Source organism: Silene latifolia, chromosome 1 (genome assembly GCF_048544455.1).
Source record: "Silene latifolia isolate original U9 population chromosome 1, ASM4854445v1, whole genome shotgun sequence".
Classification (NCBI taxonomy): domain Eukaryota; kingdom Viridiplantae; phylum Streptophyta; class Magnoliopsida; order Caryophyllales; family Caryophyllaceae; genus Silene; species Silene latifolia.
Genome location: NC_133526.1, coordinates 91,863,255 through 91,876,671, shown reverse-complemented (window position 1 = coordinate 91,876,671; position 13,417 = coordinate 91,863,255). Strand labels below are relative to the sequence as shown.

At 39.5% G+C, this 13,417-nt stretch overlaps 1 non-coding gene across 1 annotated transcript; it reads right to left on the bottom strand.

Moving 5' to 3' along the window:
* Window positions 1-1,953: 1,953 nt before the first annotated feature.
* Window positions 1,954-2,060, bottom strand: LOC141620765 (small nucleolar RNA R71). Its single transcript, XR_012532033.1, has one exon. It is a non-coding gene; the product is annotated as a small nucleolar RNA R71 (small nucleolar RNA).
* Window positions 2,061-13,417: the final 11,357 nt, after the last annotated feature.

Sequence of the window (13,417 nt, the reverse complement as noted above, 5' to 3'; positions counted from 1 at the left end):
GAGCGGATCATAGAAACAATCCGAGCGTCCCAGAGCAGGATCCGAGCGTGCCAGAGCACGATCCGAGCGTCCTGACTGCCAGCCCGAGCGGATCGCCTCACGGGACAAGGCGTGCTTCACCACAATCCGCGGGTGTCCCTGAGGAGTAGCTACACCAATCCGTGCATGTCCCTCGGGAGTTGCAAATTATCAAGCTTCTCTTAGGGTCTTAATCGTCATTTAATCCCTTAGTAACCCTAATCCTTGTACTTAATTTTAGTATAAATACCCTATTGTACTAGCTTAGAAGGATCTGATCATAATCATTCTCTTAATTTAGTCTTAATCAAAGTTGTAATACACATTTCAATATTAATAACATCTTAATCTTTCCTTAATTTCTCAATTGTTCTTAGTTTTAGTTGGGTAATTAGAAGATTATTTGGGTTTATTGGAGGATTGACAACCTTCCATCAATCATCAAGTTTACTTCTATTATTCTTTGCTTTATTATTTGGATAATCTCAAGTATGTATAATCTCTTTTATCCTTGTTTAATTATTGTTAATCACATCATTTATTCATCATGTTTTGCTTTGTTAGTATGATTGACAACCTTATTAGAATGTTAAACTTAATCATGAGTGAGTAGTCCTTTAGCTAGGGTTAATGGGGAATTAGGGGAAACAAACATGGGGATTGATCTATGCTTAATCTAATATGTTTTGATAATTAATTTGCTTGCTCGTAAGACATAAACCAACTCGAGCCTTGTTAGACCATGCATAGAGTTGAATAGGAGGAGACTAAGTCGACTTGTAGGTGTTGTATAGTCTAGACAACTCGGCTCCGGGACCTAAATCTTCCTAGGGATTGTAAAATATACACTAACTCGATCCCATCACAACAATAAGTGCTTGCTTCTGATTAAGAATATGTTTGTATGATCTATTTTCATGAATCCCCTATGAACCCATGACACCCTAGTGCCTTTAATCAATTGTTTACAACCCCTTTAATTGCTTTACTTTGTTTTCATTAATTTACATTCATCTTGTGGATTAGTTTAGATTACATCTCATCTCAACCCAATTTGTGACACCCTAAGACACACACTACTTGCAATTGAAATCCTAAATCAATACCCGTCCCTTGGGATCCAACCTTTACTTACCACACCACTAAAGAGTAGTTTGTAGAGTTAGAAATATTGTTTTGGTTGGTAGCTTTTGACGACGAGTTTTATACCCGAACCAAAAATGGCGTCGTTGCCGGGGACGGTGTTTAATTGATTTGAGTTTCGTTAATTGTTTTTAGTTGTTTCTTTCTTTACCTTGGGGAAGTCAATCTCCTCAAGGTTGTTCTAATTGTTTTCGAGTTGTTTGATATTTTGCATGACTAGGAGATCACAAGGTAATTTATTAGCTATTGATTTCTGAAAGGACCTTAACCAACAATAGAAGAGTTGCTAGAGGTACCTCAAGAGTTGTAGGTATTAGAGAGAATGTGGACATTGAACCAAATAACATTGAGGTTGTCCACCTCTTTGCAAGAGAAGGAGAGGATAACCCAATTCCAAACCCACCACAAAATCAACCTACAATGCCTAAATTTTCATCACATTCCGTACCAACCGAGGAGAACCTACCAAATGGTACTCCTACACCACCACATTTAACCGGTAATTTCATTGCCAAACCCCCCTTCATACAATTAGTTGAGTGAAGCCAATTTGGAGGGATGCCTAGTGAAGATCCTCACTTACACATGGAGACTTTTTGTGACTATTGTGATGCAATTTCTCAAACCGGAGTTACTCAAGACCAAATCCGATGGGTATTGTTTCCTTTTTCCTTGATCGGTACCGCAAAGCAATGGTTGAAGAGCCTAGATAAGGCTACCTTTGGTATTGATTCATGGAAGAAGTTAGCACTTGCTTTCTACAAGAAGTTTTATCCTCCGGAAAAGACAAATATGTTGAGAGCCCAAATCACTGGGTTCAAGCAAAGGGATGAGGAATCATTATATGAAGCATGGGAGAGGTATAAAGACACTTGTAGTTCTTGTCCACACCATGGACTTAGTGAGTGGTTCCTTGTGCAATAATTTTGGAACGGCTTATATGAAGACTCACGTAATGTGCTTAATATGGGATCCAGTGGGATGTTTACCGAAGTTGATGACAATCAAACATGGGCCAAAATCGAAGAGATGGCGGTTCATAATACCCAATATAGTAGGCCTTGAAAGGCCACTATAGGAGGAAAGCATGAGGTAGATTCCATCACACAATTGGGTACGCAACTAAGTGCTCATATCGATACCATCAACTTGAAGTTTGAGAAGGCCATGGCTAAGCTTGATGAAGCTTCCAAATCACCTAAACAACATGTTAATGCTATGGTGGCTTCATCATCAATCCCAAATGGAGTATGTGAAAGTTGTGGAACCTTGGGACATGATCAAAATGAATGTAGCGGAACAAATGAACAAGTAAATTCTTTCCAAGCATACAAGAGTGGTACCCCTTATTCTAACTACTATAATGAGAACACCAAATTCCATCCAAATCTTTCATACAAGAGCCAAAATGTTTAAAACCCTCAACCAACATACACTCCACCTCCAATGAGAAACCAAGCTCAAAGACCCTTTTTCAACCAAAGCCAAGGATATCAAAATCAACCTTCCTACAACCAATCCAATGACCAAAGCTTTGATGTTCAAAAAGCGGTCCTCCAAATGCAAAAGAACCAACACAAATTCTTCACCCAAATGCAAAAAGATAGCCAAGCTAAAGAAATCACCATTAACAACATACTTGCCCACACCAAAATGTTAGGGACTCAAATGAACCAATTAGCATCTTCTAGCTCCCAAAGACAAAAGGGGCAATTACCTCCTCAAGGTAACCCGCCCACAAGACATGAGATGGTTAGTGCTATCCATTTGAGCAGTGGTACAAGATATGAGGGGCCGAAGAGGCCAATTGATGAATATATTGTGCATGCTAGTGGCAAGCAAGGAGTTATGGAGAACTCTAAGGAAGAAGAACCCACTACCAATGAACTTTCAAAGAAGAAGAATGAAGAAAAGGCTAAAGAGCCTATTGTGACTAGACTTCCATTCCCAAGTCGCCAAGCTAAGCCTAAGCTTGATGAGCAACTTGGAAAGTTCATGGAAATTGTGAAGAACTTAGAAGTCTCAATCCCATTCACGGAATTGATCAATCATATTCCGGCTTATGCAAAGTACATGAAAGATATTCTTACCAAGAAGAAATCCATCCGAAAGTTGGAGACTATTGCCTTTACCAAAGTGAGTAGTGCTATTCTTCAAAGTAGTTCCCCTCCAAAGCTCAAAGATCCGGGAAGTTTTTCTATCCCATGTACCATTGGCGACACTACAATCAACAAAGCATTATGTGATCTTGGAGCAAGTGTAAGTGTCATGCTATACTCTGTATGTAAGAGGCTAGGAATGGGAGAGCTCAAATGCACCAACATCACTCTTCAAATGGCGGATCGATCAACAAAGATACCTTTAGGGGTTTGGGAGGATGTGCCCGTAAGAATTGGCAAATTCTTCATCCCGGTAGACTTTGTCATTGTAGACATGGAGGAGGATTCCAACATTCCTATCATCTTAGGAAGACCTTTCTTGCATACCGCCGGAGCGGTAATCGATGTGAAACATGGAGAGCTCATACTTGAAGTAGAGGATGAGATAATTACTTTCAATCTTGACAAAACAATGAGAGCTCCCCGACTACATGAGCCATGCTTCATGGTCGATCACCATAGGCGAGAAAGTGATAGAAAGAAGTTAGAATCTCTATGCAAAGATCAAGCCATGGGTAAAGAAACACCATCCATATGGAAAAAGAAAGTGGATGACCTTCAAGTAGCTCTATTCGGAGAGCAAGGAATTTTCAACAACAATGAGAGCTTGAATAGCTCACCCATCATGACAAGTAATGAAGAAGGCCTCATTGGCCATGACAACAAGAAAGAAGAGTTTCTCTTGTCAACTCATGACATCATTGAGGAACAAGCTAGTGAAGTTTACGGTCTATGGGACGATGAATTTGAAGGATTGGTCAATCCTTATATTGGAAATGCTATGACCTTAGACCAAGGCTTTGTTGATCCTTATCATCACTTTGATTTGGATTACAACAATAAAGAAAACAATGTACAAAGGTCTATGCAAGATCTTTGTCATGAAAATGAGCAAGCCTTCGACTATTTCTACAAGGTGTTGAGCAACATCAATAACACCTTGGCTTTGCCCCCTTGACATATCATCCAAGAATGAGAGTTTGGTGGAGTCCTCCCTAAACCACCATTTGTAAATATTCTAACCCCTTAACTAGCATTTCATTTCCTTTATTGCATCTTTGTCATTTTTGGATTTGCATTTTTGTGCTTTGATCAAGATTTTTGACATGAGAGCAAGTGAGGGAGGTATTTTAACGTGTTTTGATGTGTAGTGTTTGACCAAGTGTGGTGATGGCAAATGCCTAGGCTAACCAAGCTTTTGTAGTGCAACCCACAATATTTAACAAAGGAAAGGAAGAAAGAATGACATGGGAAAAGGAATCCCCATGAGCACACCTGAGCTCGTGGGAGTTAAGACTGATCCGAGCGGCTCCAGGAAAAATCCGCGCGTCCTGGCCTTAGGACGTGGGAGCTGGGATAGTTTACTTTGAAGGAAACGTCCTGTCGGGAAATCTACGCAAGCCGAGCTCAGGACGCTCGTCCTCTATCACAAACCGCTCGAGCTGATGTCGAGCCGCGGGTCTTGGGAAAGCTCAAATTGATGAAATTTCACTGTGAGAAAATCTGCACGTCCCAGGAACAATCCGAGCATCTTAGAAGAAATCCGCTCGAGCTAAATGTAATCCGCGCGTCCTGGCACTAGTTTGTTATTTCAGGACGTCCTGTAAGACAATCCGCGTGTCCCGAGTCTAATCCGAGCGTCCCTAGCCTGGTACTTAAACAAAATATGGGACAACACTCCTTCCTCCTAATTCATTTCCATCTTTCAAAAACACAAACTCATATATTTTTCCTCACTTCAACCCTCAATCCCCTCATTCAAAACACCAATTTCTCACCCAAACTCACCAAAATCAAAACAAAACTTGCTCAAAACAAGATTAAATCACTCCTTCATCAACAAAAGACCCTCTAACCATATATTTCCTCACAAATTGAATCAATTTTCTAGGGTTTGAGCAAAATTTCAAAAATCCCAAATTGATTAAGGAATTGATTGGAGTTTGAAGAAGCAAGGAGAATTCAAGTAATATCTTGGTTTGTTGATACTAATTTCATAAGGAGCATACAATGGCAAGGACTAAAAGCGGAGCCAAGGCACCCAAGACTCCAAATTTATCAAAGAAGTGATACGACTCATTTAGTCGTAGTTATTTGCAGCGAATTTGTATGGTTTTGATGGTTTGAAGTAGTGTTATGGAGTTTAATTGCAGGTTATTTGTTAGTGAGCTTTGGTTAGCTATTGGGCCGGTTTTACAAGTTTAAAATGGAGTCCAAGTCCGAGGAGAGATGGGCCCGGATACCTATGAAGATATTTGAGACGTGTGCGCTTAATGTGCACTAATCGAGCGCGCATAAATCAAAAGTTAAGACACCGCAGCAGCTATTGCGCGACCTGCATTCGACCGAGGCGCGACTTGCACGCGACCGAGGCGCAACTGGAGTACGAGCCTGCTTGTGTCCGCATCCAGCCTTGCGTAAAATTAAAGAACTCGTGTTTTGTTTCTTTATTTGACTCGGTTTGTTCCGATGAATTTTATTATTATTATTATTTTTAGTACTTTATTTCCTACTTTAGTTATTTACCTTATTACTATATTACTTGTTAGGGCAGCTTTAGAAAAAAGAACTGACATAACTTTGAGAAAAAGAAAAAAACCTTATTATTGTTATTAGCAGATGATGCATAACTAATCTTTATTCTTGGATTCAAGCAATTGAAGCGCTCTTAATACGATTGTGAGTTTGAATGTTTTAATTTCTTGTCTTGATTATTGTGAATTGCTTAGTTATTAATTTTATGAATGTCGATTGATTATTGCTAGGTGTACAACTACTGATTAATTTCTTCATTCTATTGTTAGTATTGTTAATTGAATAGGATTTATTGATTAACTCTACGCTAGTAACAGCTAGGAATTAATATTGAACGGGATACGTTGATATTGGTACTTAGAAGCGATTCACATAAATATCTAAAGTGCAACTGGATTGTATGCATTATTTATTCTCTATCGAGTTCTCTATTTTATATTGCTGCTGTTGAATTAAATCTTGAACTGGATTGTTAAGGTTGTTTAACAGTTAGGGTTGATTAAGAATGGGATTCGTTTTAATTAACTATTCGTAAGGAGAATTGGAATTTGTCATTCACGATAGAGTAATCAAGGTTAGTAATTGAAACCGTCTTACAGTGATCAATTGTTATTGAGTGTGGATATATGCTTGGCTCTAAGACCCTTTTAAATCATTTGATACACCGAAAGTCATTAGTTTTATTACTCAATTTGCGTTAGCTATTAATCTTAGTTTATTAGAAAATCAACTCAAACCTCCCCCCTTTTGTTACTACGATCTTTAATTACATTAAAGATCGACTTTTCCTACATTATAATTTGCATAAATTGTTAATCTGATTCCCTTGGGTTCGACCATTATTTCAGTTGTACTATTGTTTAGTATTTGGATTTAAGTGATATAAATTGTTAATTCGAGGCATACGACTTTAGCCCGTCAAATTTTGGCGCCGTTGCCGGGGAATTGGCATTAATTATTTTTGTGTTTTAGTGTAGGTTTATGCATAATACTCGTATTTCTAACCTGAACCTCGAGCCTTTCGATCCAGAGATTGAGCATACTCTTTTCAGGTTACGAAAGAACAAACGAGGTGCAATAGTAGATGTTCCTGAAGGCAGCGAGTTCGACGATCTACATTCAGATTCTGAATATTTTAAAATTTCTGAACAACCCGAACCTTTGAATATGGCTAGAGAGACCCGCACTCTAAGGGAGCTCACAGCTCCAAATCTTAACGTTCAACCATTGTGCATCACTTTTCCAGCATTGGATGATGGAGTTACTTTTGAACTGAAATCTGGTTTGATACATCAATTACCAAGTTTCAGTGGTATGAGAATTGAGGATCCGAATAAGCATCTTTCAGACTTTCATATTGTGTGCACTAGTATGAAGCCACCTGCTATTACTGAAGAGCAGTTGAAATTGAGAGCATTTCCTTTCACCTTGAAGGACAATGCAAGAGACTGGTTAAACTATCTCCCACCGGGAAGTATCACTACTTGGGTAGGTATCAAGAAGGCGTTCTTGGAGAAATATTTTCCTCCTTCTCGATCATCTCAACTGAAAAAAGCCATCAGTAATGTTGAACAGCAAGACGGGGAAACTATGTATGAGTATCTTGAGAAATTTAAGAAGTTATGTGCTAGTTACCCTTACCATGGTTACTCTGATCAGGATCTCATTATGTATTTTTGTGGTGGACTGAACCAAGATGACCGTCGCATGATTCACTCTGCTTGTGGAAGAATATAGCCAACAAAAATCCGGATGAGGCTTGGGAGGTTAATTCAGAGCTAGCTGAGACCTCTAGACAGTTTAAGAGGAAACCATCACGAAGAGGAGTGAATGCTATGGGTGTTAGTCCTGGCTTAGGAAAAGGTTGATAATATTGTTTCCACTATCCGTGACATGTTATCTGGAGACAACTGGCTACTGTTTGTGGCATATGCGCTAATGAGGGTCACCCTAATGATTTGTGCCCTTACTTGCAAGAAAGTGGCCAAGAAGAGGTGAATGGTGTTTGTGAGAGTACTACAAATAACTGGAAATGGGATCCATATTCCAAGACCTATAATGAAGGATGGAAGGCTCGCCCTAATTTTCGTTGGGGAAATTCTCAAGCCGGTCCATCGTCTGGCCCTCCTAGAGGTCAATTTAATCAACAAGTGCCTCAACAAGCAGTTGAACAAGCACCACCGAGTTCATCAATGTCCACGGAGGATATGATTCGAGCTCTTACTCTCAGTGTTACTCAAGATAGAGTAGATAATAAGCAAAATTTTAAGAATCTTGAAAATCAGTTTAGTCAGCTGGCTACTGCAATTAATCGGTTGGAGGCTAGAGATTCTAATGCACTACTATCTCAAACGGTGGAGAATCCAAAGAATGTAAGTGCAGTCTCTTTGAGAAATGGGAGACAACTAGTGGAGGCTGAGAAAGTAAAAAGAAAAGTCAAGGAACCGGTGATTCATGAAATAGAGGAAGAGATAGTGATCAAGGAAGGTGAAGAAGCTTCTATTGTTAAGGAGAAGGAGCATATTCCCTCTTCTATACCGGTGGTGGAACCGGAGGTACCCTTTACTGATGCACTTAAGAGGACTCACCACTTTGAGCACGACAAGGACATTTATGAGGTATTTTAAAAGTGTGAGGTAAACATCCCCCTTCTTAATCTTTTGAAAAGTATTCCTAAATATGCAAAATTCTTAAAGGAGTTGTGTACTATTAAAAGGAATAACAAGTTGAAAGGGGTGAAGAAAGTGAAGGTTAGTGAACATGTGTCCGCTATGTTTCAAAGAAAATTACCCACTAAGTGTACTGATACGGGCATGTTCACTATCCCTTGCACCATTGGAAACACTAAGATTCAAAAGGCGATGCTAGATTTAGGAGCTTCTATTAATGTTATGCCTTACTCCTTATATGAATCTATGAAACTTGGTCCTTTACATGCTACTAGTGTTGTTATCCAGTTTGCTGATAGATTGAATGTCTACCCGAAAGAGATTGTTGAGGATGTGCTTGTTTTGTTTGATAATCTTATCTTTCCTGCTGATTTTTATGTGCTAGACATGGAACATGATAAACATGCGGCTCCTATTCTGTTAGGTAGGCCATTCTTGAAAACTGCTAGCACTAAGATTGATGTGTCGAGTGGGTCTATGACTATGCAGTCTAATGGTCAGGTGGTGCAGTTTAACATCTATGATGCTATAAAATATCCTGATGATTACCACTCTTTGAATTTTATTGACATTGTTGACCCTTTAGCTCAAGATTTCTTTTGTTTTAATGGTGATGATGAGTTGCAGGTAGCTTTGGAAAATAGTGTGGATGGTCAAGAGGTAGAATATGTTTGTTCTGCTAACTTGAAGGAGGTTGTGCCCGACTTACATAGGTTGGAGGAGCTTCCTTTGGATTTTAATACTAAATTGCCATTAACTATTCCTTCGGAGAAATTGTTGCCCTCTGTTTTGCAGGCACCTGTGGTAGAACTTAAGGCTCTACCTGAGCATTTGAAGTATATCTTCCTTGGTGAGGGAGAAACACTTCCTGTCATCATCTCTAGTAAGCTCACTGAGGAACAAGAAGCAAGGTTGAAAGACATACTTGTGGAGAACAAATTAGCTATTGGTTGGACTATTGCCGACATCAAGGGCATTAGTCCAAGTACTTGTATGCACCGGATTTTGCTAGAGGATGATGCTAAACCGGTAAGGCAACCACAATGTCAATTGAACCCTCCTATGATGGAGGTAGTGAAGAAAGAGGTTCTCAAATTGCTTCAAGTAGGTATGATTTATCCTATTTCTGATAGTAAATGGGTGAGTCCTACCCAAGTAGTCCCTAAAAAGTCTGGGGTGACCGTAGTTGAGAACAAATATGGTGAGCTTGTACCCACTAGGATCCAAAATGGGTGGAGAGTTTGTATAGATTATCGTAGGTTGAATGCGGTAACTAGAAAAGACCACTTTCCTCTTCCCTTTATTGACCAAATGCTTGAAAGACTAGCGGGTAAGGCTTATTATTGCTTTCTAGATGGGTATTCAGGGTATTTTCAAGTAGCTATTGCCCCTGAGGATCAAGAGAAAACCACATTTACTTGTCCTTTTGGTACCTTTGCGTATCGACGTATGCCTTTTGGACTTTGTAATGCACCTGCTACCTTTCATCGATGTATGGTTAGCATATTTTCTGAGTATGTTGAACGTTTCATTGAGGTATTTATGGATGATTTTACGGTGCATGGTGATTCTTTTGATAGTTGTTTACACCATTTATCTCTTTTTCTTAAGCGTTGTATTGACACTAACCTTGTTTTGAATTCTGAGAAGTGTCACTTTATGGTGGAACAAGGTATAGTACTTGGACATGTTGTGTCTTCAAAAGGTATTGAGGTAGATAAAGCTAAGATTGATACTATCTCTTCTCTACCTTACCCTACTAATGTCCGAGAAGTTCGATATTTTCTTGGCCATGCAGGTTTCTACCACAGGTTCATTAAAGATTTCTCTAAGATCGCTTCACCCTTATGCAAGCTGTTGCAAAAGGAGACAGATTTCATCTTTGACAAGGCTTGTAAGGAGGCTTTTGATGAGTTGAAAGGTAGGCTTACCTCCGCTCCAATTATTCAAGCACCGGATTGGTCTCTTCCCTTTGAGATCATGTGTGACGCGAGTGATTATGCTTTGGGAGCGGTGTTGGGTCAAAAGAATGGGAGGGCTTCCCATGTTATTCATTATGTATCCATGACCCTAAATGAAGCACAACGAAATTACACCACAACTGAGAAGGAGCTTCTAGCAATTGTTTTTGCTTTGGACAAATTCCGGTCCTATTTACTTAGTACGAAAGTGGTGGTATTTTCAGATCATGCAGCGCTGCGCCACTTGATGGCGAAGAAAGAATCTAAGCAGAGATTGATAAGATGGATTCTATTGCTTAGTGAATTTCATTTGGAGGTGAAAGATAAGAAGGGAGCAGAAAATGTTGTAGCGGACCATTTGAGCCGGTCAGTGGATGTTGATGTAAATCCACATGAGAAATATCCGGTGAAAGGATTATTTCCTGATGAGAGCTTGTTCGCTATTCGTTCCATAGAGCCATGGTATGCCAATCTTTTAAATTTTCTTTGCTCTTCTAAATTTCCACAAGGTTTTTCCAATTCTCAAAAAGACAAGCTTTGTAGTGATGCGAAGTATTATGTGTGGGATGAGCCTTATTTGTGGAAGCATTGTTCCGACCAAATCATAAGGAGGTGTATATCGGAGAATGAGATGGCCTCTATCGTTACATTTTGCCACTCACATGCTTGTGGTGGCCACTTTGGTGCAAGAAGAACCGCGAGAAAGGTGCTAGATTGTGGGTTTTATTGGCCTTCTTTGTTTAGAGATGCTCACGGATTTTGTCAAACTTGTGACAATTGCCAAAGAGTAGGCAATAATTCCCGAAAGAATGAGATGCCGCAAAGTTACATGCTTAACTGTGAGATTTTTGATGTTTGGGGGATCGATTTCATGGGTCCTTTTCCAAGTTCATATGGAAATCTTTATATATTGTTGGCGGTAGATTATGTGTCTAAGTGGGTGGAGGTTATTCCCACTAAGACCGATGACTCCAAGGTGGTGGCGGATTTTATCAAGGCTAACATATTTGCTCGATTTGGAATTCTAAAGGCCTTGATTAGTGACCGTGGGACTCATTTTGTCAACAAGACAATTAGTGCTTTGCTCAAAAAGTATTGTGTCACTCATAAAGTTTCCACGGCATATCATCCGCAAACCAATGGACAGGCTGAAGTGTCCAATAGAGAAGTTAAATCTATCCTTGAGAAGACGGTGAATCCTAATTGGAAGGATTGGAGCTTGAGATTAGATGATGCATTATGGGCATATCGAACGGCCTATAAAACCCCGATTGGTATGTCACCTTATCGACTTGTGTTTGGGAAAGCGTGTCATTTACCTGTAGAATTGGAGCATAAAGCATATTGGCCAATAAAAAGCTTTAATATGAGCTTGGATGACGCGGGGTTGCATTGGAAGTTGCAATTACAAGAGTTGGAAGAGCTCCGACTTAAATCATATGAGAATGCAGCTACTTACAAAGAAAGAACGAAGGCTTGACATGACAAGATGATCTTGAGACGGGACTTCAGAGTTTGTCAAAAAGTCCTTTTATTCCAATCCCGCTTTCGTCTCTTTCCAGGTAAGTTGAAATCCTTTTGTATCGGTCCACTTATAATTACTAATGTTTCTCCTCATGGTGCAGTTGAGGTACGAGATCCGACGACGGATAAAGTGCTAAAAGTAAATGGGCAAAGACTGAAGCCCTATCATGATGGTGTCGAGATTGAGGTGGTAGAGTCACTGGATCTCTACGACCCCATTTATGAAGATTAATTTCACCACTAAGTCGAGCAAACGACTATAAACAAAAGCGCTAACGGGAGGCAGCCCGGGTTTTGTATCCTTTTTCTTTGTAATATTTCTTTAGTTATTATAATTAGTTAGTTTATTTTGTTTAATTAGTAATTAGACATTTTAGCGTCTTTATATTCATTAATCGTTTTAGTTATATATGGGTCTTAGTTATGTCGTTTAGTTTTAATTAATAATAATTCGTCATATTAGTGTCTTTATATGCATTACTCATTTTAATTAATTTCGTTTTGACGGTCTATTGTATGTGCTAGGAACCCAAATGATGTTGCAAGATAGAGGAAACGAGTCGTGAAAACTAAAGGTCGATAAGTGAATTGAGAGCCTCGATTTGCGTGTCACAGTGGTGCACTTAGGGCGCACTATTGGCGCGCACATACATCATAAATTACGTCAAAAAGGGCAACAGCGAGCAGAATGTCGCGCGTTCGAGACTCACCAGGCGCGCGTTCGATATTCACCCAAGGTTCACCACACATTCACGTGAATGTCGCGCATCACTCAGGTATGGAAAGTGGTCGGAGTCGGAGCTATATTCTATTTTTCGGAACAATTGTCGTTGGAAGCACCTAGACCAAAACACAATTTATAACTTCACAAACAACTCTACAATTAGTAAAGAGGCAAGTAAAGGTTGGATCCCAAGGGACGGGAATTGAGATGAGATTTCTATTGAAACTAGTGGTGTCTTAGGGGTGTCACAATTTGGGTTGATGTAGAAGGTCACTAAACTAAATAGCAATGAAAGTAAACAAGCAAGATGAATTAAAAGGGTTGTAAACAATTGATAAAAACCACTAGGGTGTCATGGGGTCATAGGGGAATCATGGGAATTGATCATACAAACATGTTCTCAAATTATAAGCAAGCAATTATTGTTGTGATGGATTGAGTTGGGTTATATCTTACAATCCTAGGAAAGTTTGGGTCCCGGAGCCGAATCGATTAGATTGTATAACTCCTACAAGTCGACTTAATCTTCCCTACTCAACAACATGCATGGTCTAATGAGACTCGAGTTGGTTTATGTCTTACAAGTCTCATTGAAAAGATAGGTGATGGGTAAAAAATGCAAGGATTCATAGGCTCGCATTTCATCAAACATAACATGTGCATGAGTTGAGATCAAAACAAGCA